Here is a 27658-nt window from a genome sequence, read left to right on the forward strand (position 1 = left end):
CGCGGAGTCTCCTGCGGGCTCTGCTGGTCACTAAAATGTGTCTGACGGTGAGAACATTGAGTAGCAGAATCAGGAGAATTGGGACACACGGGGTTAGAATATGGTGGAGGAGCTCGATTGTGACCCAGACAATGGAGTAACGAACAGCGAGTTTTACATAACAAAACCAGGGGAGGTTCACCATCCAATACAAAGCCGTGAACATAAAATACCAGGAAATGTTCTTTAAACAGCTCAGCACAGTCACTGCTCCCAGAACCACAGCCGCCGTTTTCTCACTGCAATATTTACTTTTCAGCTTCTGGCAACAAATGGCCACAAACCGATCAAAGGTGAAAGTGACGGTGAACCAGACAGAGCAGTCAGTGGCTGCATAAAGCAGGACGGCGTGGATATTACACACGGGGACGGAATCCCTCAGGAAATAAAACTGTTCCCGATAAACAATGGGAATGTGTCTCAGGATCAGGTCGAGGATAATGACCAGGAGATCCGCCGCTGCCATGGCCCCCAGGTAACGTCTGACACATGGAGATAATCCACAATCTTTATAAAACAGGACGTAGATGGTCACTACGTTAACTGTGAGGAAAGAAAACAAACCCATTATCCATCAGCCTGGAGGCAAAGGGACCCGTTTGATCAGGGACCCAGTGAGATTTTCAAATGTGTCCCTGTATTCAGGGATTTATTAAAATAATTGGAGCTGGAATAACAAATGGGAAGGTCGGAATTACTGACAAAAAATGTGACATAAACAACAAGAAACCCTCCCTCCCCAAACACACAGAGACACATCCATAAGGACAGATGGTTTCCAGAACATTCCCACAAACTCGATCACTCGAGAGCAGAAACAGGTCACTCCTTCCCAGTTCCTAATACGGAGGGTGGAAACGTTGCTGTCCTGAAGGATTCTCTCCCAGTCTCCTGAAGACAAACGGAGTTTGGGAATTTCTGTATTTTGGTCTAAATTGTGGTCGATCCTGTGTCGTGGAGAAATGTAAACGCAGGGAAAACGTATTCACCCCTTTAACTGCCTGAGGGGCCTTCGGAACAGTGTCTCCTTCTCCCTGGAACGGGATCTCTTCCCTCGGGATCTTATCGTTTGTTCAATTCACTGACGTCCGGCTGTTCACAAACAATGTCAGGGACAGAACGTTCCGGGAATGTCAGTTATAGAATGTCAGGGACAGAACGTTCCTGGGAATGGCAGTTATAGAATGTCGGGGACAGAAGGTTCCGGGGAATGTCAGTTATAGAATGTCAGGGACAGAACGTTCCTGGGAATGGCAGTTATAGAATGTTGGGGACGGAACGTTGCAGGGAATCACAGTTATAGAATGTTAGGGACAGAACGTTCAGGGAAATGGCAGTTATAGAATGTCGGGGACAGAAGGTTCCGGGGAACCCCTTGACCTGACCATCACCTTTCCCCACTCCCCACCCGACCAACATGATGTACTGTGCCTGGACACACTATAACATTAATGGGGTGAGAGACGGAGGGTCCAATCACAGGAATGGGAACTAAAGGCATTGCCAGATCAATCCACCTCACAGAACCAGCCCAGACACCATACAACCAGAGGAGATATCTGTTCACCGTGGAACACTGTACAGACCAGGACAGTGTACTGCTCAGTGCAACCCAGCAATCTGTCCAGAGTGGAACACTGCGCAGATCAGATCAGGGCATTAATATATAACCCCGGAATAGATATCTGTCCAGCACGGGGAGCTGTGCAGACCACAGCAGTGCATTGATCTATAACCCCGAACTAGATATCTGTCCAGCACGGGGAGCTGTGCACACCATAGCAGTGCATTGATCTATAAACCCGGACTAGATATCGGTCCAGCACCGAGAGCTGTGCAGACTACAGCAGTGCATTGATCTATAAACCAGGACTAGATATCTGTCCAGCACCGAGAGCTGTGCAGACCACATCATTGCATTATCTATAAACCTCAACTAGATATTCTGACCAGAACAGGGACCTGTGCAGTGATCACCCGTGAATTAATTTGCAGACCTGGAGCAGTTACCCTCCAAGTGAGTAGGACTGTGTACCCCACCCCAGTGCATTGATCTGTAACCCAGGAGCAGTTACCCTCCCAGCATGTAGGACTGTGTACCCCACCCCAGTGCATTGATCTGTAAACCAGGAACAGTTACCCTCCCAGAATGTAGGGCTATGTACACCACCCCAGTGCATTGATCTGTAAACCAGGAGCAGTTACCCTCCCAGCATGTAGGACTGTGTACACATTCCAGTGCAATGCTCAGTCACACTGTGTTAGATCCCTGCCCAGTGTGGGGAAACTTGCAGCCCGTTCTGGAACTGACTGGATGTACATCTCCCTCCCATTTACATCTCCATGTCTCCATTGTTGCCCTGACAAGGGGGTGCTGTGGGTGTGAACATCACTGACAGGGAGAGAAGGGCGGGGAAATCAGTTTAAATATCACCACATGGAAGGGGTTTGGGAAATAGACAGAGAGGGGGAGACTGAGAGATACTATCATTGAAGGATGTGTTCCCAGGTTGCAGAATACTGAAATGAGACACTTCGTTAACATCCTGTAACATGAGCCTGTCTTCCCAGGAAAGCTGGGAAAAAGGGATATTGGTGTGAGGTCAGATGATGGAGAGGTTTGGATGAGCATTTGTTCTACAGCTTTGTAAATGGAGTACACACCATCACCCAGTTTACCCCGAGCATGGAAGATAAGGGACAATTACACCACGGTTTGTCAACAGGGGCACGGGGGTCCTGGTGGATGGGCTAGTACAGAGGGGGACCATTCTCTTCCCAGAGGGGGCGACACCACCAGACCCACCGAGCATGGTCTGAGCTCCCCACCCAGATCAGTGCAGTATTTGAGGTCTAAATAAATGTCCAGCAATACAGGACAAGCATCAATAACCTCCCCCACTCTGTCAGGATAAGGGTCACCGTATTCTCTCTGCTCCCTCACTCTCACTGTATATCTGTTTTTGCACCGACCCCCGAACAAGGCTCATGGTCCACCACTCACACTGTCGCATGCTGCACCTTCTCTCTCTGTCTCTGTGTCTCTGTCTGTCTCTCTCTCATCTCTCTCTCTCTCTCTCTCTCTCTCTCTCTCTCTCTCTCTCTCTCTCTCTCTCTCTCCCCTCCTGCCTCCACTTCACCCCCACACTAATAACACTGCATGGATACAACACTGTGGACTGAGTCCCTCCGGACACCTCACCATGACCCCCTCCCCAACTAAACTAACACGAACAGCAGGACCACCCACTCCCATCCTCACTCACTCCCTCCCTTTGTCCTATTTCAGGAGAAACAGCCTGGAATAGGACAGGGAGGGCCAAGCCATGTGGTGGAGTGCCCGATATCCGTTCCCTCACCCCCCTACACCCGCCATATGGGGAGGACCCTGGTAGGAGCTGGAAAGGATCGGGACGCCTCGTGTGGAGATTCTGAAACATCCACGTCCCACCGACCGAGTAAGGAGCAATGTTCAGTGAAGGGCAATTCTCACATTAAACCCACTGGCAGCTCCGTTTCCCCCCGGCACAACTTGGAAGCCGTGGCCCTGATGCCATCGACTTTTGAGTCGAGCTGATACAAATGGAATACCCACCGTCGAGGTGGGCAGGAGGGTGGGCTCACAACACATTGTCACCACCACCTCCCAGGAAGGGAGCACGGAGGCTCCCTCCTATACCTCCTCCTGTAAACAGCTCAGATACTGAAACTGATCGGTGAGATTTCCTGCTCTCCTCACCTGCCCTGACATCTTCACCAATCTGTGCTCATATACATCCAGCTCCCTCTGCTCCTGGAACCCCTTTATAATGGCACAGCCTGTTTTAAACTGTCTTTCATTGTCTTTCCTACCAAAGTGTATCACCTCAAACTGCTCTGCACTGATCCCCATCTGCCATAAACCTGAACACTACACCAACGTGTGATTGTACTGTTAGATTTCCACACTCTCCTCCACAGACTTCAGAGTTCTTCCAGGTTCGGTGCCATCTACAAACATTGAGATTGTTATAGTGTCACAGTCCCCATGAAACAACTGAAATCCAGCCCCACATACACTAGTGTGAGCAAGTGAAATACTGCTATATTCCCAATACTGCTATGTTTAATTTAAATTACCTATGAGCTTCACGCCGTGCCCTAACCATCCCCGTGTGTGTATCTGTGTGTCTCTGTGTGGGGCAGGTCGGCCAGTCTATGTGGTGCTTAAAGTGATGCAATGCCCCCCTCTGCTGGCCTCCACACGCCACTGCACAGACATTGGCAGAGGGTGAAAACCAACAGGGATTCATTCAGAGATGGGGAGGGAGAGGACAGCTGCTCACAGCACCATCCAAACTGATGTCTTATCCATGTACTGATCTAAATGTCCTTTAAACGTTGTAACTGTTCTTGCTTTCACCACTTCCTCTGAAAGTTCATTCCACACACAAGCCAGCTTCTGTCTAAAATAATTTCTTCTCATGACTTTTCTAAATCTTTTTCCTCGCACCTTAAAATATCTCTCAGTTTTGAATCCCCAACTCTAGTGAAAAGACATCAGCCCTTCAGCTTATCTGTACCCCTCAATATTTCATAAACCTCTGTAAAGTTACCCCATAACCTCATCCTCTCAATTGAAAAATGTCCCAGCATACCCAGCCTCTCCTTATAGCTCACTCCCTCCTTTCCCAACAACATCCAGGTTCATCTGTTCTCAACCCTCTCCAGCTTAATAATATCAAGGTCAATAATATCAAAGTGAATAGTCAAGGTGTTTTCTTATGGTAGGGGAGACAAAAACTAGAGGATACAGGTTTAAAGTGAGAGGGGAAATATAAAAGTGACCTAAGGGGCAGCTTTTTCACCCAGAGGGTGGTGTGGCCATGGAATGAGCGGGCAGGATGACCAGACTGGACACAGTATTCCAGAAGAGGTCTCACCAATGTCCTCGACATCCTCAACATGCCGTCCCAATTCCGATACTCAAAGGTCTGACCAATGAAGACAAAAGTGTTATACACTTTCTTAACCACACTATTTATATGAGATGCAAATTTTAAAGAATTATACCTGACGGCCTAGGTCTCTGTTCTACAACACTGCCAAAGGCCTTGCTTTTAATTGTATAGGTCCTGCTGTTGTTTGATTTACCAAATCCAATAACTCGCATTAATCCTAACTAAACTCCATCAGCCACCCCTCAGCCCAGTGTGTGATATTACTGTCACCTCACCCTCCCCCTTCAATTTTAAAATAACCATCCCCCTCTCCAGGAGGCCTGCACACTCCGGCCTTGATTTTCACAAAGATCCTGAGTTTGGGTAGCCTTGTGTGGTTAGGGGGAGGAGAGACAGATTGCTGACACAGTCAGTGGGGAGCAGAGGCTGGACAGTAATCAGCGGTCGCACGTGAGAGTTGGGTAAGAGTGATCAATGTTTTGGTGTCAGAAATTAAGCTCTTCCTTCGTCTCTGGTGTTCAGTAATAAATATCCATTTGAGACCCTTCTTTGGGCAGAGTGTGAGTGCAGGATTTCTTTCCCTAATATTGCAGGCTACAGATAATAGTGATTAAAGATGTTCATAGTTAATTTGGATAGCACAGCACATACACTCAATATCCTACAGTTGAGACAAATATCTTGTATTTGTTTAATAATACAAAGTGTTTTGTGTAGTTCAGTAATGGGAACCTGATTATAATAAATCCACACCGAGCTGAAAGTGGGCACTAAAATATGACCCAAAATCTGGGTATGGTCGTGTAGTGAGTAGTGTCCCTGCCTCTGAGCCAGAACTCAGGATTTGATTCCAATTCCTGAACTTGTGTGGTAGTGTTCCTAGCTCTGGGCTAGAAGGCCTGGATTCAAGTCCTGCCTGTTGCAGAGATATGTCCCAGCATGTCAGGACAGTCTGATGAACAAACACACAGGAGAATACTGTTCCAGCTTTATGGGTATTGCTGAGTGATGCTAGTGTCCCTACCTCCGAGCACAAAGGACTAGGTGTAAAGCCCACAGACGTGTCTCAGGATACATCTGAACAAACTGATTAAAATGGATTTAGAATTGTGACCTGATGGAGAAGGAAGAGGTGTCAGTATTGAATTTCAGAATTTAGGCCCAGGATGACTGAAAGTCCAGCCATTCGTGTTGATTGGGGTCACATTTCGCCACAGTAGCAGCTTTTAAAAGCAGAATGGTCATGGATAGGGTGAGTAGTCAGGGTTTTTCCCCAGGTTAGGGGCGTTCAAAACTAGAGGGCATTGGTGGAAAGTGAGAGAGGCAAGGTTTTGAGGAGGCCTGAAGGGCACCATTTCACACAGAGGGTGGTGTGCGTTTGGAATGAGCTACCAGAGGAAGTGGTGGATGCTGGTACAACTACAGTATCTGGGTACTGAGAGACCTGGCGAGCTTTTCCAGCAATTGCTGTATTTCTTTTAAAAATGCATTCAGCTTAACACAGGTATTCTGAATAAATTAAATATTTTTATTTTCTAATGACGCAGGGACATATAAACATATCTTCAAATTGACCGAGACCATTTTCTGCGAAGGGTATGGCTCTGTGTATGACAGCAGCAATGATGCACCTACATGGAAAAGGGAATGTGATGGAGACACAGTTTGGACAATGTACAAGGAGACCTCACATGGTCCAATTTGGGAGAGGATGACATTACTGTGTCATTCAACTCAGAGAGGGAGAAAATGTAATCTGCCTGAGAATGAATGGCCTATTGCACTCTCTCTCCTTCATTGTTCCTCATCACAGCAATGTATGCCAGCTAAAAAAACCCTCTACAGTCATCGTTAGCGTTCTTATTTTTCTGGAATCCCTGCAGTGTTGAAACAGTCCCTTCGACCCAACAAGTCCATACCAACCTTTCCAACCCTTTTCACTATATTTACCCCTGACTATTGCACATAACCGAGAAATCCATGAACACTACGGACAATTTAGCATGACCAATCCACCGAACCTACACAGTTTGTGGTAAGAAACTGGATCACCCATTAGAAGCTGACACAGACATGGGGAGAATGTGCAAATTCCACACAGACAGTCACCCAAGGCTGGAATCGACCCCAAGTCCCTGGTGCTGTGAGGCAGCAGTGCTAACCACCGTGCTACCCTTTGGATGATCCCTAACCAGAATTCACTGGAATCTACTCATTGCCTAAAGCAAAGGGAATTCAGCCAAATCCAACTCTCCCAGGATGAAATCCCATTGCTAGCAGCTTGTGTGAGTACAATATCTTCAGAAGCAGAATAACGTTTTGGACAATCTCACAATTTTTCCTTTGTCATGAGTTTCAATAATATTTGGACCACGTTCTGTCAATTTAAAATTGCAGAGATTGTGTGTGTGTGTGTGTCAGTGTTTTTGAAAGGGAAATATTGATGATATATTTGCAATACTCAAACAGTTTGCCATTCATCTTTCCATCATAGTTTGAGTAACATTGCTCTGCATTATAAACATGTTGTTTTAGCAGATTAAAGAAACTAGCCTGACGTGTTCCTAAAACTGACCCTGACCCAGTCTGAAACCGATATCATCGGCCATATCACCAACCTGGTCACATTTAACATTTGTTGTGAGCAGTGGAGGAGTGGGACTAGAAAAGGAAACAGTGACCCAAAAAGCCGGGGAACTATAGACCGGTGAGCCTGATGTCAGTGGTGGGTAAGTTGTTTGGGGGGATTCTGAGGGGCAGGATTTACATGCATTTGGGAAGGCAAGGGCTGATCGGGGTAGACAACGTGGCTTTCTGTATGAGAAATCATGTCTCATTAATTTGGTTGAGATTTTTGAAGAGGTGATAAAGAAGATTGATGAAGGCAATTTGGTAGACATTGTCGAAATTGACTTCGGCAAGGTGTTCTTTTAAAGAACAAAGACCAAAGAAAATTTACATCCCAGGAACAGGCCCTTCACCCTCCAAGCCTGAGCCAATCCAAATGTAATGTCTAAATCTGTCGGTCAATTCCGAAGCATCTGTATCCCTATGTTCCCCACCTACTCATGCATCTGTCCAAATGCATCTTAAATGAATCTACCGTGCCTGTCTCTACCACATCTGCTGGAAACGTGCTCCAAACGCACACCACCCTCTGTGTGAAGTACGTACCTCGTGTATTCCCCTTAAACCTTCCACCTCTCACTTTGAAAGCATGACCTCTCGTTATTGAATCCTTCACCCTGGGAAAAAAATTGTCTCTATCCACCCTGTCTATACACTTCGTGATTTTGGAAACCTCAACCAGGACCCCCTCAATCTCCTTTTTTCTAGGGAAAATAAACCTAACCTACTCAGCCTCTCTTCATAGCTAGTATTTCATTCTGATTGGTAGACAGATTAGTATTTTTCAGTCACATGGCATACAGGAGAAGCTCGTCACAATTGGCTTGAACGAAGAGGGATATTTTTCAGACTGGAGGCTTGTGAGCAGCAGTGTGCTGTAAGAATCAGTCCTGAGTTCACTGCATTTCATCATTTATGTTAAGGATTTAGATGTGAATACTGGGGCCATAGTTAGTAAGGTTACAGATGACATCAGAAAGGTGGTGTATTAGATTATCTCAGAGCACAAAGAGACCACAAATAGATGGGACAAAGGGGCAAGGAGTGACAGATGAAGTTTAATTTAGATAAATATGAGGTTTTGTATTGTGTGAAGGCAAATCAAGGCAGAAATTATACAGTTTATGATGAGGTCCTGGGGAGTGTTGTGGAACAAAGGGACATAGGACTGCAGGTACATTATTCCTTGAAAGTGGAGTCACAGGTAGACAGTCTGGTGCAGAACACATTTGGCACATTTGCCTTAATCAGTCATAGCATTTAATATAGGACTTGTGGTGGTATGTTGTATCTGTACAGGATGTTGTGAGGACACTTTAAGAATACTGCGTACCACTCGGTTTTCTGCAGAAACGATTGACACGGATGTTCCAGGACTGGAGGATTGACCTTCATGGAGAGGTTGATTAGGTTGAGGTGTTTCCCTAGAAGTGTCAGAGGTTGAGGGATGACGTTATAGAGATTTATAAAACCATCAGGGGCATGGATATTCTGAACAGCCACTTTCTGCTCCCCAGGAAGTGTGGGGGTGGGGGGGGGGGGGGTGTTCAGAACAAGAGGACATAGGTTGAAGGTGAGAGGGCGAATGAGGTAAATGTTTCACACACAGAGTGGTGTGTGCATAGAAAGTGCTGTCAGAGGAAGTGGTGAAGTTGGTTACAATCGCAAATTTAAAAGTATCTGAGAGGAGGGATATTGGCCAAATGCTGACAAATGGTACTGGATCAGATTTGACATCTGCTTGGAGTGAACAGATTGCACTAATGGGTCTGTTTCCATTCTGCATGACTCTCTGATTCGACAAAAAATTCTGAAAGGACCTTTCAAGTCAGAACTCTCTTCACTGGAAGTTTATTGTGCCTCTATGCTCATATTGATTGAAAGCTGCGTTAGGTAGATATTTGACAGAGAAGTGAGTCATGCACAATGGGACACAAACGGGAAAGTGAGGCTGAGACGATAACCTGATCAGCCACAATCTTAGTGCCTGGTGGAGAAGGCTCAAAGTATCTAATGACGCACTCCTGCTCCTCAGTCCCATTTTCCTGTGTTCCATTCAGCCCCTCATACCTGCTAGACAGGAGCAGTTGGAGGCTACTTACTCCTATAACCTGGTGCACAGAAACAGAGGAGACCATTCGCCCTTCAAGACTGTCCCACACGGTTTGAGGGGATTTGGGAAATGTAATTGGAAAATCCAGGCTGGCTATGAAAGAGGCCCCTCATCTCTCTTTGCAGAGCTCCCCCTCTCTGCAACTTGTGCTTCATTTGTTGGTCATGTTGTAGACCCAGATTCACTGTGAATACAGCCCACATACCTCACCAAGCAATGGCTCACAAAACCCTCTTGTCTCCCTGACTGCAACATTCAATAACAGAACATTCATGAAAATAACACCCACCAACTTTCAAATAACAATTTGGGAGAACATCAGAATCAGGGGCAGGCCGTTCACTCCCCAAGCCTGCCTTGCCCTTCACGAAGATCATGGTTGATCTGCTCCTGGCCTCAAATCCTTTTTCATACCCAATTATTCATAGCCCTCAACTCTCTGACAGGTCAATATCCATCTACCCCCTCTTCAAATACGTTCAGCCATCTTGCTCCCCAACATTCTTGAGAAGAGAAATCCTGACATTCAATCCCACCTGTTTGAAGAAAACACTTGCTGCTCCTATATCATGGTTTATTGATATGAACAAAAGAGGTTGAGACAAGGGTTCAGGTAAAAATGACTGGCCCCGATATCAAGGCAGTGATTGACTTCTGCTGACATCAAGGAGTTTAACAAAACTGCACTTAATGGGAATCAGAGTAAACTCTCCAATGTTTGGGGTCAAACATGGCACAAAGGAAGAAGGGTATCATCTCAGTCCTGGGTCACCTCTGTGGGAGATCCTCAGGGGAGCTTCCTCTTCACAAACAGCTTCATCTCTTCATCAATGTCTCCCCGCCCCCACCCTCCCCACCATAAGATCAGAAGTGGGGATGGTCGCCGAAGATTCCACAATGTTTGGAACATTTTGACCCCCCTCAGCTCCTGAACTGGTCTGTGTCCATGTGCAGCAAGACCCAGACTCCATTGAGACTTGTGCTGTTAAAGTGTCAGTAACATTAATGTAACAGCACTGGTGGGCACTGCACATTGCCACAGTAAAACAAGAGTTCATTCAGCACCTCACGATGGTTTCACAGGAATATGTGGAAGACATTCAGCCCATTGACACTGTTGGAGAAGAACAGGGACAGCCCACTCAGTGCCTCCAGACTATTTCTCAGGAAGGGAAGGAGTCTAGTGTGATGAACCACATCGGAGCCCCTCGACAATATTTGCAGGCAGTAGCCGCGATTCTAATGTTTTCTTATTTTAAAGGAAATGTAAAGTTTCTGTTCCAGATGCAATGTGTCTGGTCAAACTGCTTGGTGCGAAGCAAAACACTATTTACTTAAACATGAAAGATGAAACAAAACCAAAGAAAGAGGAATTTAGAATAATGTAATTATATTGGACAAGTTAACAGAATAATTGATCTAGGAACTATTACTAATGAACTGTTCCAATGAAGGAAAATCCCATAACCACAGCCCTTGGCAAAAAGAAATATTCAGACACAGATTGTCACAAACATTTAGATTAGATTAGATAGATAACTTACAGTGTGGAAACAGGCCCTGCGGCCCAACAAGTCCACACTGCCCCGCCGAAGCGCAACCCACCCATACCCCTACATCTACCCCTTACCTAACACTACGGGCAATTGATCATGGCCAATTCACCTGACCTGCACATCTTTGGACTGTGGGAGGAAACCGGAACACCCGGAGGAAACCCACGCAGACACGGGGAGAACGTGCAAACTCCACACAGTCAGTCGCCTGAGGTGGGAATTGAACCCGGGTCTATGGCGCTGTGAGGCAGCAGTGCTGACCACTGTGCCACCGTGCCGCACACATTTCTCCAATCCAGGAATTAGAAACAGCAGCAAAAGAAATTTCAGATAGGGTAGCAACCAGGAGACACTCCCTGAAGCTTCCAACTCTGTGGCGACCCCAATAGTTTCTGATGTTACTGAGAAACCAAAACCCAGAGATCCTCATCTGTGAGAGCTGGTCACACCCATTCAGGCTGCATTAAAATAAACCCAAGGCCTCGCTAGCTGTTTACTCGAGTGGTCTGAACTAGCCAGCTTGTTTACAATCGTTCAATCTGTCTCTTAAAATAAGCCAGGACAAAATAACCTCTTAAAGCTGCAGCATCATCACACTTGTCAGCACATCGAGCTGTCAAACAGGAACCCAGTCAGGCCCTTGGCCCTGTCCAATTGGGCGAGGAAGTAGCCAGTCAGTCCCTTGAGCCACTTACACAGGAACAGTAGGAGACCATTCCCACCATAATGCACTTACACGGGGGCAGAATGAGGTAATTTATGCTGATTCCTGATAAATGTCTTATGCCCGAAACGTCGATTCTCCTGGTTCTCGGACGCTGCCTGACCGGCTGTGCTTTTCCAGCAAACAACTCTCTACTGTGATCTCCAGCATCGGCAGTCCTCACTGTCTCCTAATTGGTGCTCCAACATGATGAACAAGTGGAGCAGAAGCTATACAGACAGACTGTTCCACGTTGTTTGTCTTAGCTCCATTCCCTATGATACACACGTGGGACTTTAACATGGTTCTCTAGCCGTGAGCAGAGCAACTATATATCTTGTGTGAAGTCTCAAGAAGGCATCTTTTATCTCTGAGAAGAAAGCCTGGTGTTTCAATGTAGGGCGGAAGTGGGTGGGAATGGCTACCTGTTTCAGATGGAAGGTATTGTGGTTGCTGTTGGGGATTGTGAGCAACTTACGTTCAGTACAGGGTTCACACACCGACTGCACAATAACGTGGAGAAAGTTAGTAAAGGCATATAAACTATTAGGAAAGCCACGTTAGGTTGATGAATAGATTCTCTAAGTTCAAACAATGGTGATCTTGTTCATGTTGACCTTGCCTTGTGCATGTCCTGTGCAGTGAAACCTGTATGCCTTACTCTGTCCAAGTCTATTTCCACCCTATGATCTCTCTGGCCATGCTTACTATGACCTGTCTCCACTGCTCATAAATAAAGTGTTTCCCTGTACTGAGGTACACGTGACAATAAATCAAACCAATCAATGTATGGAATTTCTCTCTCTGTCAAAGTCTGTTTTGGAAATAAGTGATTGCTGCCACTCCTCGTGTTTCAGCGTCACTATTTCTTGGTCTCTCACAGCTCTACAGGTTAAACACTCAGCTTCTTCACTTTATTCTCATGATACCATCATCCGTGTCTGTGGTAAGGAGATCATTCCTTACAAAGGAGATCAAATCTGTAGAGAGTGCCCCTAATGCTCTCTCAGCAAGGCTCTACAACAGCCGGAAGATGGCTTTACTTATGTACTCGAATCATCTTACAATGAAGGACAGCATACCATTGACTGCACCCATTACTTACACAGGGTTTGATTCAGACTGGTCAGCATAGACTTGTGAGTGGGAGATCATGCTTCCCAAATTTCTTAGAGTCCTTTGGTGTAGTGACCAAGAAGATTGATGAGGACAGAGCGGTAAACGTTGTCTCTACGGATTTCAGTAAGGCCTTTGATAAGGTTCCACATGGCAGGCTGCTCTGGAAGGCTCCATCACGTGGGATGTTGGGGGCTTTGGCCAGTTAGATACACAGTTGGCTTGTTGGTAGGAAGCAGAGGTTTTAGTGGAAGGATGCTTGTCAGACTTGGTCCATTGGAGGCTTGGAGGCTTGGTCCATTGCTGTCTGTTATCTATGATTTGGTTGAGAATGTACAAGGCATGATTAGTAAGTTCGCAGATGACACTAAAATAAGTGGGAGCATGATCAGTGAGGAAGATTATCAGAAATTGCAGCAGGCCCTTAATCGGGTGGGCAAGTGGGCCGAAAAATGGCAAATGGAATTTAATATAGCAATGTGAGGTCTTGTATTTTGGAATCTCAAGTCAAGGTAGGAGTTCCATGGTGCATGGGAGAGCCTTATGGGGTGTAGTGCGCAGAGAGACCTTGGCGTTCAGGTGCATGGTTCTCTGAGAGTGGAGTCACAGGTCGACAGGGCAGTGAAAAGGGCATTTGCGACACTGGCCTTCATCAGGCAGGATATTGAGTATAGAGGTTGGCAATTTATGTTTCAGTTACACAGGACTTTGGTAAGGCCGCATTTGGAGGATTGTGTTCAGTTTTGTCACCTTGTTAGAGGGAGGATGTTATGAAATTAGAAAGAGGGCAGAAGAAATTTACAAGGACATTGCGAGGACCCAATGGTCTGAGTTATAGGGAGAGGTTGGACAAGATAGGACATTTTCTTTAGAGTGTGGGAGACTGAGGGAGTCCTTATAGAGCTGTATAAGATCATTCGGGATATGGATAGGGTGAATGCTCTCAGTCTTTTCCAAGGTTTAGAAAATCGAGGACGAAAGGGGATAAGTTGAAGGTTAAAGGGGAAGGAATAAAAGGGAACCTGATGGGCCACTTTTTTACACAGAGGCTGGTACGTGGATGAGCTGCCAGCAGATGTGGTTGAGGGGGTTACATTAACAGTATTTCAATAGCATTTGGATAAATATGTGGATCGGAAAGGACTGGAAAGATATGGGCCAACTGCAGGGAAATGGGGTTAGTTTGTATGGACATTTACAAGGTGGAGTCAAACCCTTCTGTTAATTAAAACCAAACACCCAGAAAAACTCGCCTCACCTTGTTAATCTGTTAAAGTATGAGTGACACAGATCTCCTACATTCCACTATTTAAACAAAACTTAGCAAGTTAATTTCTTAACTTTAATAGTGAACACTAAACAACAACTACTCACAAATACAAGCCCCACTTTTCTTAGCTACTTACGATCTGACTCTGACTTTGTAAAAATATGCTGTTCCACCAACCCACATATGAAACATTACAATCACACATTCTCTATCTTCCCCGCTGTGTTCACTCTTTCAGCTGCTGATCTCCTGGGTCACTTTTATTTTACGCAAGTAGCTTTGACATGAACATGTATCTTTGATAGAGAGTGTTTGAGATGGCCAGTTAGCACTCCTGCTCTACAGCAGTTACTCTGCTGTTGGATGGCAGTGGCTCTCCCTCTCTTGTTCAAAATGCTGGGTTTATATATTCCCCATGATATAATAATTCTCATAATTTGATTGCTTTCCAGGTGTCCAAACAATAATATTCAATATTATGTTGGCTTCTGGTATCCTAAGCGTTATTTAAACTATTTGGTTGTATTTGAATTGTTGTCAAAACAGCAAACAAAACTCAGGTTTTCATTTCCCAGTTAATTGTTACATGTGGAACAGTGTGACCTTTGGCTGGCATCTGTGGCTGTACTTTCTATTCAGCAAAACCCGCTCAGCCTTTAAATGACCGGATATGATTTCGGCTTCATAACACCTTCCCACTTCAAAAAAAACATGAAATGGCAGAATGAAAAAATGGCTTCATTTCTTTTCCTCTAATTCTTAATCCCATTATTATGAAATACAAAAGTATTAAACTCAGCGATACCATACATATTAATTCTGCACACATATATATAACACTGCAATAAGTCAAATTTTATCGAAACATTTTCCTTTAAATCCACGATTACGCATCTGCTATCACATTTTAGGACCTACAGCATGTACTTTTTGTAAGGTTAAAGTTGGTAAGATAAGACTCCAATGAAATAGTCTCATATTCTGGTCTTTAAATATTCCAAAAAATGCGAGAGGTATGTCGTTCTCCACAACCATCTCTGACTATTCCTTTGTCATAAAAACATAAAATATTGTCAGTCCAGTGCTAAACTTAATCATTCTTTTTCAATAATGGAAATTTTATATTTTTTTTTCTGGTGAATATTGAGTTTTTTCGACAAGTAGCCAATTGGTCATTCAATTCCATCATCATCTTTCTGTATCAATACATCTCCGAGCCCTATATCCCGAGCGTCAAACACAATTTTCAAAGGGTTTCAGAATATATGGTGCAGCTGAAGCTGGTGTGGTGATTAATCCTGCTTTAAAATTGTCAAATGCCTCCTGGCATTGTTCTGTCCACCACAATTCTGTGTTCGCCTTTAATAAATCCATCAGTGGTGCCAATGCGCTGCTGAAGGTTGCCACAAACTTCCGATAGAATCCACGCAGTTCCAAAAATCGAAGCACCTCTTTCTTCGAGGATGGTCGTGGAAATTCCTCAAATCCCTTCGCCTTTGTGTTCCATGGGGTCAACCTTCATGTCCAATGTAATGTCCCAAGAACGTCACCACTGCCTTTGCGAATTCTGTTTTCTTTTAAGTTTATTACCTAGTTTGCTTCTTTTAATCGTTCAACATGCTCAGTCAACTGTAACATGTGAGCTTTCAATCACTTGCTAAAGATCACCACATCAAAACCAAAATTGCGCAATTCGTTCATCTGGCCGCAACTCCATTCCTGAGTCTTAAATGTACTGGTGCATTATTCATTCACATGACGTACTCTTAACTTTTTTGGTCATATCCGGTATCTTGACCAGATAGTTGAACTGACTTTTTTTTAATTTGAAAGGGAACACTAAACCTGGCTTTGAAGGGATTTCCTACCACTGGTGGCAATACTAACACGTCATCCCCATGGGAAAAAATCAATGTTTCAGAGTTTTTATCTGCCACCTGCTTCATTCCATGATGTGTCTACTTCAGGTGCTGTTTAGCTAACTCACCGTCTCCATCTAATTTCTCCCTCATGTCAGATATATAATCCAAGTGTGAGATCTCCGACTTCGGTCCTGTCAATTTATATTGAATTAATTTCAAAGGACCTCTCACTTCATGTACGAGTATTAATTCAAAGGAAGGAAAGTGAGTAGATTTATTTGGGGCATCTCTAATGGTAAAGAATATAATGAGGCTCCTTTATTCCAATCATTCGGGTAATTCTGACAGTACACTGTTTATATTGTCTTCAGCTTCTGATGCCAACTTTCCAAGACTCGCTGGGATTCGGGATGCAATGCACTTGATTTAAACTGCTGTGTGCTGAAGCTATCCAAGATGTCCTTAAACAGCTGCGTGGAAAAATGAGACCCTTGGTCTGACTGCAGTGAGTAAAGAAAGCTACCAACTCCTCCACCTCCCTTTTTTCTTTAAACTCCATAATGGAATTATCCATGGAAATCGGGTAGACACACCATTATGATCAGCAGATATTGGTTTCCACTTTAATTTGGAAAGGGGAGCTACACAATTAATCATAACCCATAAGAAAGGTTCGTCGAATACAGGAATTGGCAACAACGGTGCTGGTTTTATTACTGCCTGAGACCTACCTACTATTTGGAATGTATGACATTAACAACAAAACTTACCCATGTCCCCTGTTCATTCCAGCCACTAGAAATGCTTTAGCCTGAGTCTTCCGTGCATCAACTCCTTTGGCGTTTTCTTTCAGTTTTCCTTCCTGTTGTAACTTACGACAGTGGGATCATGTTACTAAGCAGTCTGGAAAAATCCCTGGGGATTTTTATTTTAATTCTCCTGTTCCCTGGTCTTACTTTGGCTTCTCCACCACAAGGGGTGCCTTTCCCACCTTGGATCCTGCTAAATCATTCCCAAGAACAAACTGTATTCCTGGAACTGACCCTCTGTCACTCAATCTCACTGTTACTTCCCAACCTTGACGTGGCACTCCAACCTGATGTTACACAAGGGAATGCTTAATTTCTGTCCCCATTCCACAAATTATCACGCTGTTGAGTAATATGTCAGAAAGAGTGAAAACACTTCCATCTCTTACTATTAGTGGCCGAGGGAAAGTGAGGACCAGAGATGCTGGAGATCAGAGTTGAAAAGTGTAGGGCTGGAAAATCACAGCAGGTCGGCAGCATCCGACGGCAGGAAAGTTGACGTTATAGACAATAGACAATAGACAATAGGTGCAGGAGTAGACCATTCTGCCCTTCGAGTCTGCGGCATCATTCAATATGATCATGGCTGATCATCCTTAATCAGTATCCTGTTCCTGTCTTATCTCCATAACCCTTGATTCCACTATCTTTGAGAGCTCTATCCAACTCTTTCTAATATGAATCCAGAGACTGGGCCTCCACTGCCCTCTGGGGCAGAGCATTCCACACAGCCACCACTCTCTGGGTGAAGATGTTTCTCCTCATCTCTGTCCTAAGTGGGCAACCCCTTATTTTTGAGCTGTGTCCTCTGGTACGGCACTCACCCATCAGCGGAAACATGTTTCCTGCCTCCAGACTGTCCAATCCTTTAATAATCTTATATGTCTCAATCAGATCCCCTCTCAGTCTTCTAAACTCAAGGAGAGACAAGCCCAATTGCTCCAGTCTTTCAGCGTAAGATAGTCCCGCCATTCCAGGAATTGACCTCGAGAACTTAGGCTGCACTCCCTCAATAGCAGAATGTGTTTCCTCAAATTTAGAGACAGAACTGAACACAGTTCTCCAGATGTGGTCTCACCAGGGGCCTGTACAGCTGCAGAAAAACCTCTTTGCTTCTATACTCAATCCGTCTTGTTATGAAGGCCAGCATGCTAATAGCTTTCTTCACTACCTGCTGTACCTGCATGCTTACCTTCATTGACTGGTGTACAAGAACACCCAGATCTCTTTGTACTGCCCCTTTACCTAAATTGCTTCCATTTACGTAGCAATCTGCCTTCCTGTTCTTGCCACCAAAGTGGATAGCCATGCATTTATCCACATTAAACTGCATTTGCCATGCATCTGACCACTCAACTAACCTGTCCAGTTCACCCTGTGATCTAACATCCTCACATTTCATCCTGCCACCCAGCTTAGTACCATCAGCAAATTTTCTAATGTTATTAATACCATCTTCTATATCATTAACATATATTGTAAAAAGCTGCAGTCCTATCACTGATCCCTGCGGTACCCCACTGGTCACTGCCTGACATTCCGAAATGGAGCCATTTATCACTACTCTTTGTTTCCTCTCAGCCAACCAATTTTCAATCCCAGTCAGTACTTTGCCCCCAATGCCATGCGCCCTAATTTTGCTCACTAACCTCCTATGTGGGACTTAACAAAAGCTTTCTGAAAGTCCAGGTACACGACATCTACTGGATCTCCCTCGTCCATCTTCAGAGTTACATCCTCAAAAAATTCCAGAAGATTAGTCAAGCATGATTTCCCCTTCATAAATCCACGCTGACTCTGACCTATCCTGTTACTACTATCCAGATGTGTCGTAATTTCATCCTTTATTATAGACTCCAGCATCGTTCCCACCATTGAGGTCAGACTAACTGGTCTATAATTTCCTGCTTTCTCTCTCCCATCTTTCTTAAAAAGTGATACAACATTAGCCACCCTCCAATCCGCATGAATGATCCCAAATCTATCAAACTCTGGTAAATAATCACCAGCGCATCCACGATTTCTTGAGCCACCTCCTTCAGTACCCTGGGATGTAGACCACCAGGCCCCGGGGACTTATCAACCTTCAGACCTAACAGTCTCTCCAACACCAATTTCTGGCAAATATAAATTCCCTTCAGTTCAGGTCCTTCAGCCACTGCTGCCCCAGGGAGATTGCTTGTGTCGTCCCCAGTGAACACAGTTCTGAAGTACCAATTCAATTCTTCTGCCATTTCTTTGTTCCCTGTAATATATCCCCCTGTTTCTCTCTTCAAGGGCCTAATTTTAGTCGTAACCATTTTTTTCCCTTTCACATTCCTGAAAAAGCTTTTACTACCCTCCTTTATATTTGTGGCCAGTTTACCTTCGTACCTCATTTTTTTCTCTGCGTATTTCCTTCTGAGTAATCCTCTGTTTTTCTTTAAAAGCTTCCCAGTCCTCCGTTTCCCACTTATATTTGCTATGTTAGACTTTTTCTCTTTTACCTTTATATGTTCCTTAACTTCCCTCGTCAGCCACGGCCACCCATGCCTCCTCCTAGGATCTTTCTTCCTTTTTGGAATGAACTGATCCTGCATCTTCTGCTTTATACACAGAAATATCCGCCATTGTTCCTCCACTGTCGTCCCTGATAAGGTATTGCACCATTGAACTTTGGACAGCTCCTCCTTCATAGCTCCATATTTACCTTTATTCAACAGAAATATTGTTACTTCCGATTGTACCCTCTCCCTCTCAAATTGCAGATTGAAGCTTATTGTATTATGGTCACTACTTCCCAATGGCTCCTTCACTTCGAGGTCCCTGATCAATTCTGGTTCGTTGCACAATACCAGATCTAGAATTGCCTTCTCCCTGGTAGGCTCCAGCACCAGCTTATCTAAGAATCCATCTCGGAGGCACAAAGTCTCTTTCTTGATGTCCAATACCATCCTGATTCTCCCATTCTACTTGCATGTTGAAATCCCCCATAACAACTGTAGTAACATCTTTGCGAGAGGCCAATTTCAGCTCCTGATTCAACTTATATCGGACATCCAGACTACTGCTTGGGGGCTTGTAGATAACTACAAAGAGAGTCTTTTTAACCTTAGAATTTCTCAGCTCTATCCATACTGACTCTACATCCCCTCATTCGAGGTCCCCCCACGCAAGGCACTGAATATCATCCCTGACCAACATAACCACCTGACACGCTCTCCCATCAGTCTGTCTTTACGATAGCACGTGTAGCCTTGTATATTTATTTCCCAGGCCCTGTCCACTTGAAGCCACGTCTCAGTTATCCCCACAATATCGTATTTGCCAATTTCCAAAAGCGCCTCAAGCTCATTCACCTTATTTCTATTGCTTCATGCATTCATGCATCGTATTTTTAATTTGTTACTGCCCTCACCCTTCCCATCAACTCCTATTTCACTCAACCTTACAGCATGATCTCTTTTTGAGTTTTCTGCCTCATTGATACAGTGGTCTTTCTTGACTTCCCTTGTTCTAATTTTCCCTTCAATTTCCTTCTTAAACACCCCGTTTGTCCCCTCCCCACCGCTACTTAGTTTAAACGTAGCTGTGTTGCAGTAGCAAACCTGCCTGCCAGAATGCTGGTCCCTAACCTATTAAGCTGCAAGCCGTCCCTCTTGTATAATTTATGCTTACCACAAAACATACCCCAGCGATCCAAGAATTTAAATCCTTGCTTCTTGCACCAGTTTCCCAGCCACACATTCAAGTCCATTATCTCCCTGTTTCTGGCCTCCCGAGGAACTGGAAGCAAACCGGAGATAACCACACTGGATGTCCTGCTTTTCAGCCTTCTTCCTAGTTCTCCGAAGTCCCGCTATAGTATGTTCCTCCTCCTCTTCCCGACATCATTTGTGCCGACATGTACCACCACCTCTGGCTCTTCACCTTCGTCCTTGAGGATTTCCTGCACTCGTGTCAGTGATGTCTTTAACCCTGGCACCAGGAAGGGAACAAACCATCCTTAAATCCCGTCTGCTGCTATAAAAATCCCGGTCAGTTCCTCTCAGCTCTGTGCTATATCCGACTCTTCCGCTCTGCCTCCACGCCAACTTTTGATTGACAGACCTGGCCGCCTCGCGGACTGGCAGTATCATCTGTCTCGACTGTTTCCAAAAGATTCAACTTGTTCCCGACAGGTACTTCCCCTGGGGTCTCTTACACCCCGGGGTCTCCTCTCCGCTTTCCTCATCGTCTGCTCTCTTCTGCTCTTTTCTGGTATGGTCGCTGTAATAACCTCGCTGAAGGTCTTGTCCAGAAAGATCTCGTTCTTCGGATGAGCCTAAGGTCCCCTGTGCTGCAATATGCTCTGTCAGTAGCTGAACGTGAACACACTTCCCACAGTTAAACGAGCCAGATAGACCAGAGTCGTTGACCTCCCACATCAAGCACGTAGCACACTGAACTTGGCAGTCATGTCTTCACCCTTTTCAACTGTGGCGTAATCACTTCACTCATACTCCTTATCAAAGACTCGTTTCAGGCATAAGTCCTTCAACAGGAAAGTGCGAGGTCATGGAGGGCAAAGGGGCTGAGAATTAAATAGGATGGTGGGGGTGGAGCTGGGTGGAAGGAAGTTTGTAAGGCGATAGGTCGATGTATGTGGGGTCTGATGGTGAAAGTTCGGAGGGGAGGGTGAAGTGGATAGGTGGTAGGACAGCTGAAACCGTCAAACTATACAGCATCAACGTTGATTTCACCAATTTCCAAATTGCCCCTCCTCCAACCTCATCCCAGATCCAACCAATCAAATTAGTACTGCCCTCTTGAACTGCCCAAACTGTACATCTTCCTTCGCACCTATCCACTCCACCCTCCTCTCTGACATATCACTAACACTCCCACCTACATCTTCCTATCGCCCTCCCACCTGCCAGCCCAGCTCCTACCCTCCTATTTATCTTTCAGCCCCCTTTTTCCCCACCACATTCCTGATGATGGGTTTATGCCTGATATGTCGATTGTCCTGCTCTTCGGATGCTGCCTGATCTGTTGTGCCTTTCTGGTTCCTCACTTCTCAACTATTAATAACTGAACAGATCCTGCATCTTGCAAAATTATAACTTCTTGTCCTCCCCCCAACACACCATTTTTTCTTAGTAAGGTTTATCTACAGAGGCGAATTCTTTATAGTGATCAGGCACCAACTCCATACACAGGCGCTGTCTAGACGGACACGCACCTGCAGCTCCTCGGCTCTACTTGGGGTCTCCTTTACTAGGTTCACTAATACCACTGGCTTAAACTCTTTTACCACATCTTTTCCCAAAGTGCCTTCCTTCAATGCCCATCACTGTGTGCCCCAGCTTACCGCAGTGAAAACACCTTTTCCAAGTGCCCTTCTTAAACCATCAGCACTGTAATTTTATGTGTTCCACTCTTTTTTGTGAGAACACCTGAGGCCTTTCACCAGCTTTCAACCCCCTTGGGTTTCTTTTTCACCTTTGGTAAACTATTGCCAGTGTGCTTTACTCCATGTTTTGTAGTTTAGGATCTCCCCTTCTCCCAATTTCTATCCCTCACAGGATGAAAATCCTCCCAGAAGCTAAATTTCATCTCATGCACCAATGCATATTTACCTGCCATTTCTGCCACGCTTCTCACTTCTTGAGCTTCCTATTCATTCACATGAATTCTTACTATCTCTGGAAGTGAGTCTTTAAACTCCTCCAGCAGATTAATCTCCCTTAGAGCCTCACAGGTCTTATCCAGTTTTAAGGCCTGCACCCACCTATCAAAATGACTGTGTTTAATTCTTTCAAACTCAATATAAGTCTGACCTCGTTCCGTCTCTATATTTCTGAACCGCTGTCTATGTTCTTCTAGTACCAATTCATAAGCCTGTTTGACATTTGGAAAATCTCTTGCTCCCTCATGTGACAGCACTGCACATACCTCTCAAGCTGTACCCACCAACTTAGTCTGAACTAGCATTACCCACAGGTTCACTGGACATGCCATCTGCCGAGCCAATTTCGCAAATGAAATAAAAACGGTTTTAGCATTTTTGCACTGAAATATGGCAATGTATTAACACAGTTGTATACATCCCTACATTCTCCCTTCATCTTAATTCTGCTAATTTAATTTTCTTATATAATTCCAAACTTCTGAATTTCAAATTCTCCCTCTCTTCCTTTTTCCTCTCTTTCCCTTTCTCTATCTTCTCTCTCTTTCAGTCTCCCTCTTTATCTCCTAACTGCAGTTGCCATATTTGCAATTTACGATTTTTCCAAATCTACTGCAGTTGCTAGCTTCTCTGATAGACCAAAGTGCTTGGCCAACTCCATTATGATGACAGCTTTCCTTTTGTCCCTGGTGAAACCCAATTCTAATCTACACGTTCATTCTAAAAGTATGTCCTTCCTTTGTCTTTCTACACTTTCTTGGCAAATTTGGGTACCATCTCCAAACCTCAGAACCTCATTAGTAATGTTAAAGCAATTTCTTTTAAATTAACAAACCACAAGGAAACAAAAATTAAATGAATTTTCTCACTTGTTTTATTTGAAGATCTAGGTCACTAAGTGATGTAATCTACTGGGACCTTTTGTAACCCAACTCTGTTGAAATCTGTCCAAATCCCATACGACGAGCCCTCAAACTGTTATGATGTCGATGTTGAACCCCACTGTTAATTAAAACTACACACCCAGAAAAGCTCACCTCACTTCGTTATCTGTTAAAACATGAGTGACAAAATAGTCGCAAATTCCACGATTAAGAGAAAAATAACAATTTTCAAGTATGTATGTTAACTCGCTGAGCTTGAAGGTTTGTTTTCAGATGTTTCGTCGCCATGAATGGGTAACATCATCAATGAGAGTCTCTGGTGACGCACTGGTGGTATGTCGTGTCTTTCTATTTCGAGGTCTTGGTTTCTTAAGTTGCGTGATGTCATTTCCAGTTTTTTGTTCAAGGGAAGGTAGATGGGATCTAAATTGATGTGTTTATTGATGTACTTCTGGCTAGAATGTCATGCTTCTAAGAACTTTCGTGCGTGGCTTTGTCCGAGGAAGTGGGGGTTGTCACATTCAACGTGGTATCCTTCTTTTTCTGTATGTATGGAAACTAGTGAGAGTGGGTCATGTCTTTTGGTAGCCAGTTGGTGTTCATATATCCTGTTGACACGACAACAGGGCAGTCTGAAATGGAGAAAAATGATTTTTTAAACACTGTTTAATCAGTGTGTGTTCAGATAAGGAAGATTGTTCATATGTGTACAACACATTCTAAATGAACAACGGAGACACAGTTAATGAAAAATGATGCACACGATGTATAAAATTTATAAAGCATTAAAACATTATTTGATCCTGATCTGAAGTGATACCTTCCCTTTCTCTCAACGTTCCCCCTTATCTGGGATTCCCAACTCTAGTCTCTCATCTTATCAGGGTGTGTGTTATAAATTCTTGATTCTGGTTTCCCAACTTATTTCAGTTAATCCCCTTTCTATGGGGACTACAATATGTTGGCCTGCTGGGTTATTTCCAAAGCTAGTGTCTGTCATATTGTTGGAGAGAAAAGTTATGGCATCAGACCCAGCATTTAAACATATTGCTCTTTTGTACGTGAACTGTACAAAGCACCATAGCACACAGGAATTGCCAAAATTTTGAGGGAAGTATATCTACTTCTTTCGATTATATAGTTTTCTCATTTTCCACATCTCCATATCTATATCCTCTCTCCCGTTCTCCCTTTGTATCTAGTTAAGAAATCCACCAATTATTCTTCGTGTCCCATCTCTCAAAACTCCTTGTTTCAGTTTATATCTAATGCTCTCTTAAAGATGTAATGTGGTTATAATTAAGCAATGTAACTACAAGGACATGCGGGAGGCGCTGAGCAGGAAAGACCATAGAGCAGCAATGGGAGGAGGTTCTGGGGATAATTCGGAAGATAATACCAGAAATGCAACCCCAAGAAGATGAAACATACTCATGGGAGAACAAGGCAGCCATGAGTGACAAGGCATCAAACCAAAAGAGAAAACATACATTGTGGTGAAGATGGTTGGGAATCCAGAGAATTCAATGGCTCTGAAACGACATAAGGCTGGCATCACTGACACTACAGAGCTCATAATCATGGTCAGGGAAAGAAACAGAGGAAACAGATTCACTTTAAACACAGAAGATGGTATTTCTCAAGTAAAAAGATTCAGGTGAATTAAATATTTAAATTAAGATCAGTTAAATGCTTTTGTAGAATGTGTCAGATTGGAAACAAGACCTGGGGAGACAGACCCTCAGCAGAATGAGAGTTTGAAAATGTAAGTACTTCCACATCAGAAACCAGATTAGTTCACTGAGTGAAGGGCTGATGGGTGAATGGGTCTCAGTGAGAATTGGGGAACAGACAGCAGAATTTCATTGCAGACATTGCAGCTCGAAACTGCGTATTCATGTCGTGCTGTAGACCACAGCAGCAGGAGAAGCAGACATGCATTAAACGACAACCTGTAACTTTTTGCCAGGTTGACACCTCAGTCTGTCATTACAATCAACACCATCTATGGCTCGGTGGCGAGTGTGGGTGAACATGTCAGAGTCAGAATCACATGAACCTTAAACAGATGCTAACTCATTAAAGCTACCAGACTTGACCAACAGATCTGAACAAAGCCCTGCAGTCCTGCCACATTCAATCATAAATGATGATGGACAATTAAACAAATGACTGGAGGAGAGGGCTCCACAAACATCCCCATCCTAAATAATGGAACAGACCTCCGCATCAGTGTAAAAGAGAAGGATGTTTTATCTGCACCATCCTCTGCCAGAAGTGTTGAGTCGTTGATACACCTCACCCTCATCATGGTGCCCACAGAATCACAGATGCCAGTCTTCAACCAATTCGATTTGCTGCATGTGAGAGGAAGAAACAGCTGAACACAGTAGATATGACACAGGCAATGGGCCCTGACCCCGTTCCTGCAACAGGACTGACGCGTTGTGCTGCACAACAAGCCGTGTCCCTGGGGAAGCTGTTTCAGTTCAACTCCAACTCTCACATCTCCCTGGCAATGTGGATAATTACTCAGCTATGTCCAGTTCCCTAAGAGGGGAATAATTACAATCTGACCAATTATCACCCCCTCAGTCCCATCACGACAGTCAAATTGGTGGGAGATGTTTTTGACAGAGATATCAAGCAGCACAGAAAAACCCTGCGCTATGTGGTTTCCGACAGGTCCCCATGTGGAGATGGTGCTGTTGTGGAAATGTCACTGGATTACTAATCCAGACCAGGCTAATGATCTGGCAGCGGGTGGAAGTTAAAGACAATTAATAAAATATCGAGATCTAAAATCTGGGGTCAGTAACAGTGACCTTGAAGCCAATACCGATTGTAAACAGAATTTCCTTCTCCAATGTACTTTTAGGAAGTGAATCTCCCGTGATGTCCTTGGCTGGGCTAAAAGTGACTCTAAAGACCCTGACATGTGATAAACATTTCAATGGTCTCTGAAACAGCCCAGCAAAGCACTCATTTTTATCAAACTACTCCGAGGTCTGAAAGGATGAAACCGGACAGAACACCCGGCCTCAGCATCAGTGTCGGAAAAGGAAATGGGAACACAGTCCTGTCGACTCTGCAGAGACCCCCTTCCTAACATCTGCTGCCTCACAGCGCCAGAGACCTGGGTCAAATTCCCACCTCAGGCGACTGACTGTGTGGAGTTTGTACATTCTCCCCGTGTCTGCGTGGGTTTCCTCCGGGTGCTCCGGTTTCCTCCCACAGTCCAAAGATGTGCAGGTCAGGTGAATTGGCTATGCTAAATTGCCCGTAGTGTTAGGTAGGAGTAGATATAGGGGTATGGGTGTGTCGCGCTTCGGCGGGGCGGTGTGGACTTGTTGGGCCGAAGGGCCTGTTTCCACACTGTAAGTAATCGATAGCTTATGACAGCATTTGCACAGCTTTCCCACAGAACAGAAACAGCGGGAAAGGAATAGGTCATACAACACATTGAGCCTCCCCATTCTAGTTCATGGAAAAAATCTCCTCAATGCACTTGCCCCACACGATATACATATCCGTTAATGTGAGTAACCTTGGGAAGCTATAAAATAGGCGTTGCAGGAGTACGTTTGGTCCATCGAGTTTGCTAACCAATTCAATGAAATGATGGTTGGCCCTTTATTTCCACACCGTATTCCTGCTCTCCCACCATCCCTTTACTGTCTCTAAATCCTTATTTATGATCAGTGTCTTGTATTCCAGGTGCGAGCGAATCCCCCAGGTTCCCCAGTCTGTGAGTGCAGACATTTATTCTCATCTCAATGCAGAGTGACTGCCTGTACCTAATACTGTGGCACCTTGTTTTAGAAGTCCCAGCCAGGGGAATTATCATCCCTGCTTCCAATCTGTCTCACCCTGTGAGAGTTTTATATATCTCACTGAGATCTCCACTCATTTTCCTAAACCCCATGGAATACTTGCCCAGTCTCCCAAACTCTGCTCCCACAACAAGCCCGTCATCCCAGAGATCAGTCTGGTCATCCTTCACTGCTCTCCATCAATGTGAGGTTTGTCCTTTATTAGGTAAGGAGACCAAAACTGCACACAATACTGCACAATGTTCAAGATGATAT

At 44.5% G+C, this 27658-nt stretch overlaps 1 long non-coding RNA gene across 4 annotated transcripts in view; it reads left to right on the forward strand.

The window, feature by feature from the left end:
* The first annotated feature begins 311 nt into the window (after positions 1-311).
* LOC140454055 (uncharacterized) overlaps positions 312-27658 on the forward strand; it is a 49197-nt gene continuing 21850 nt past the window's right edge. For 3 of the 4 annotated variants that reach the window (XR_011952543.1, XR_011952544.1, XR_011952542.1), the window contains exons 1-3: positions 312-514; positions 7518-7708; positions 16599-16732. This is a non-coding gene — a long non-coding RNA (uncharacterized lncRNA). The remainder of the gene's footprint in view (positions 515-7517; positions 7709-16598; positions 16733-27658) is intronic. The other variant, XR_011952545.1, reaches the window with a different exon arrangement.

Source organism: Chiloscyllium punctatum, chromosome 28, assembly GCF_047496795.1.
Source record: "Chiloscyllium punctatum isolate Juve2018m chromosome 28, sChiPun1.3, whole genome shotgun sequence".
Lineage (NCBI taxonomy): Eukaryota > Metazoa > Chordata > Chondrichthyes > Orectolobiformes > Hemiscylliidae > Chiloscyllium > Chiloscyllium punctatum.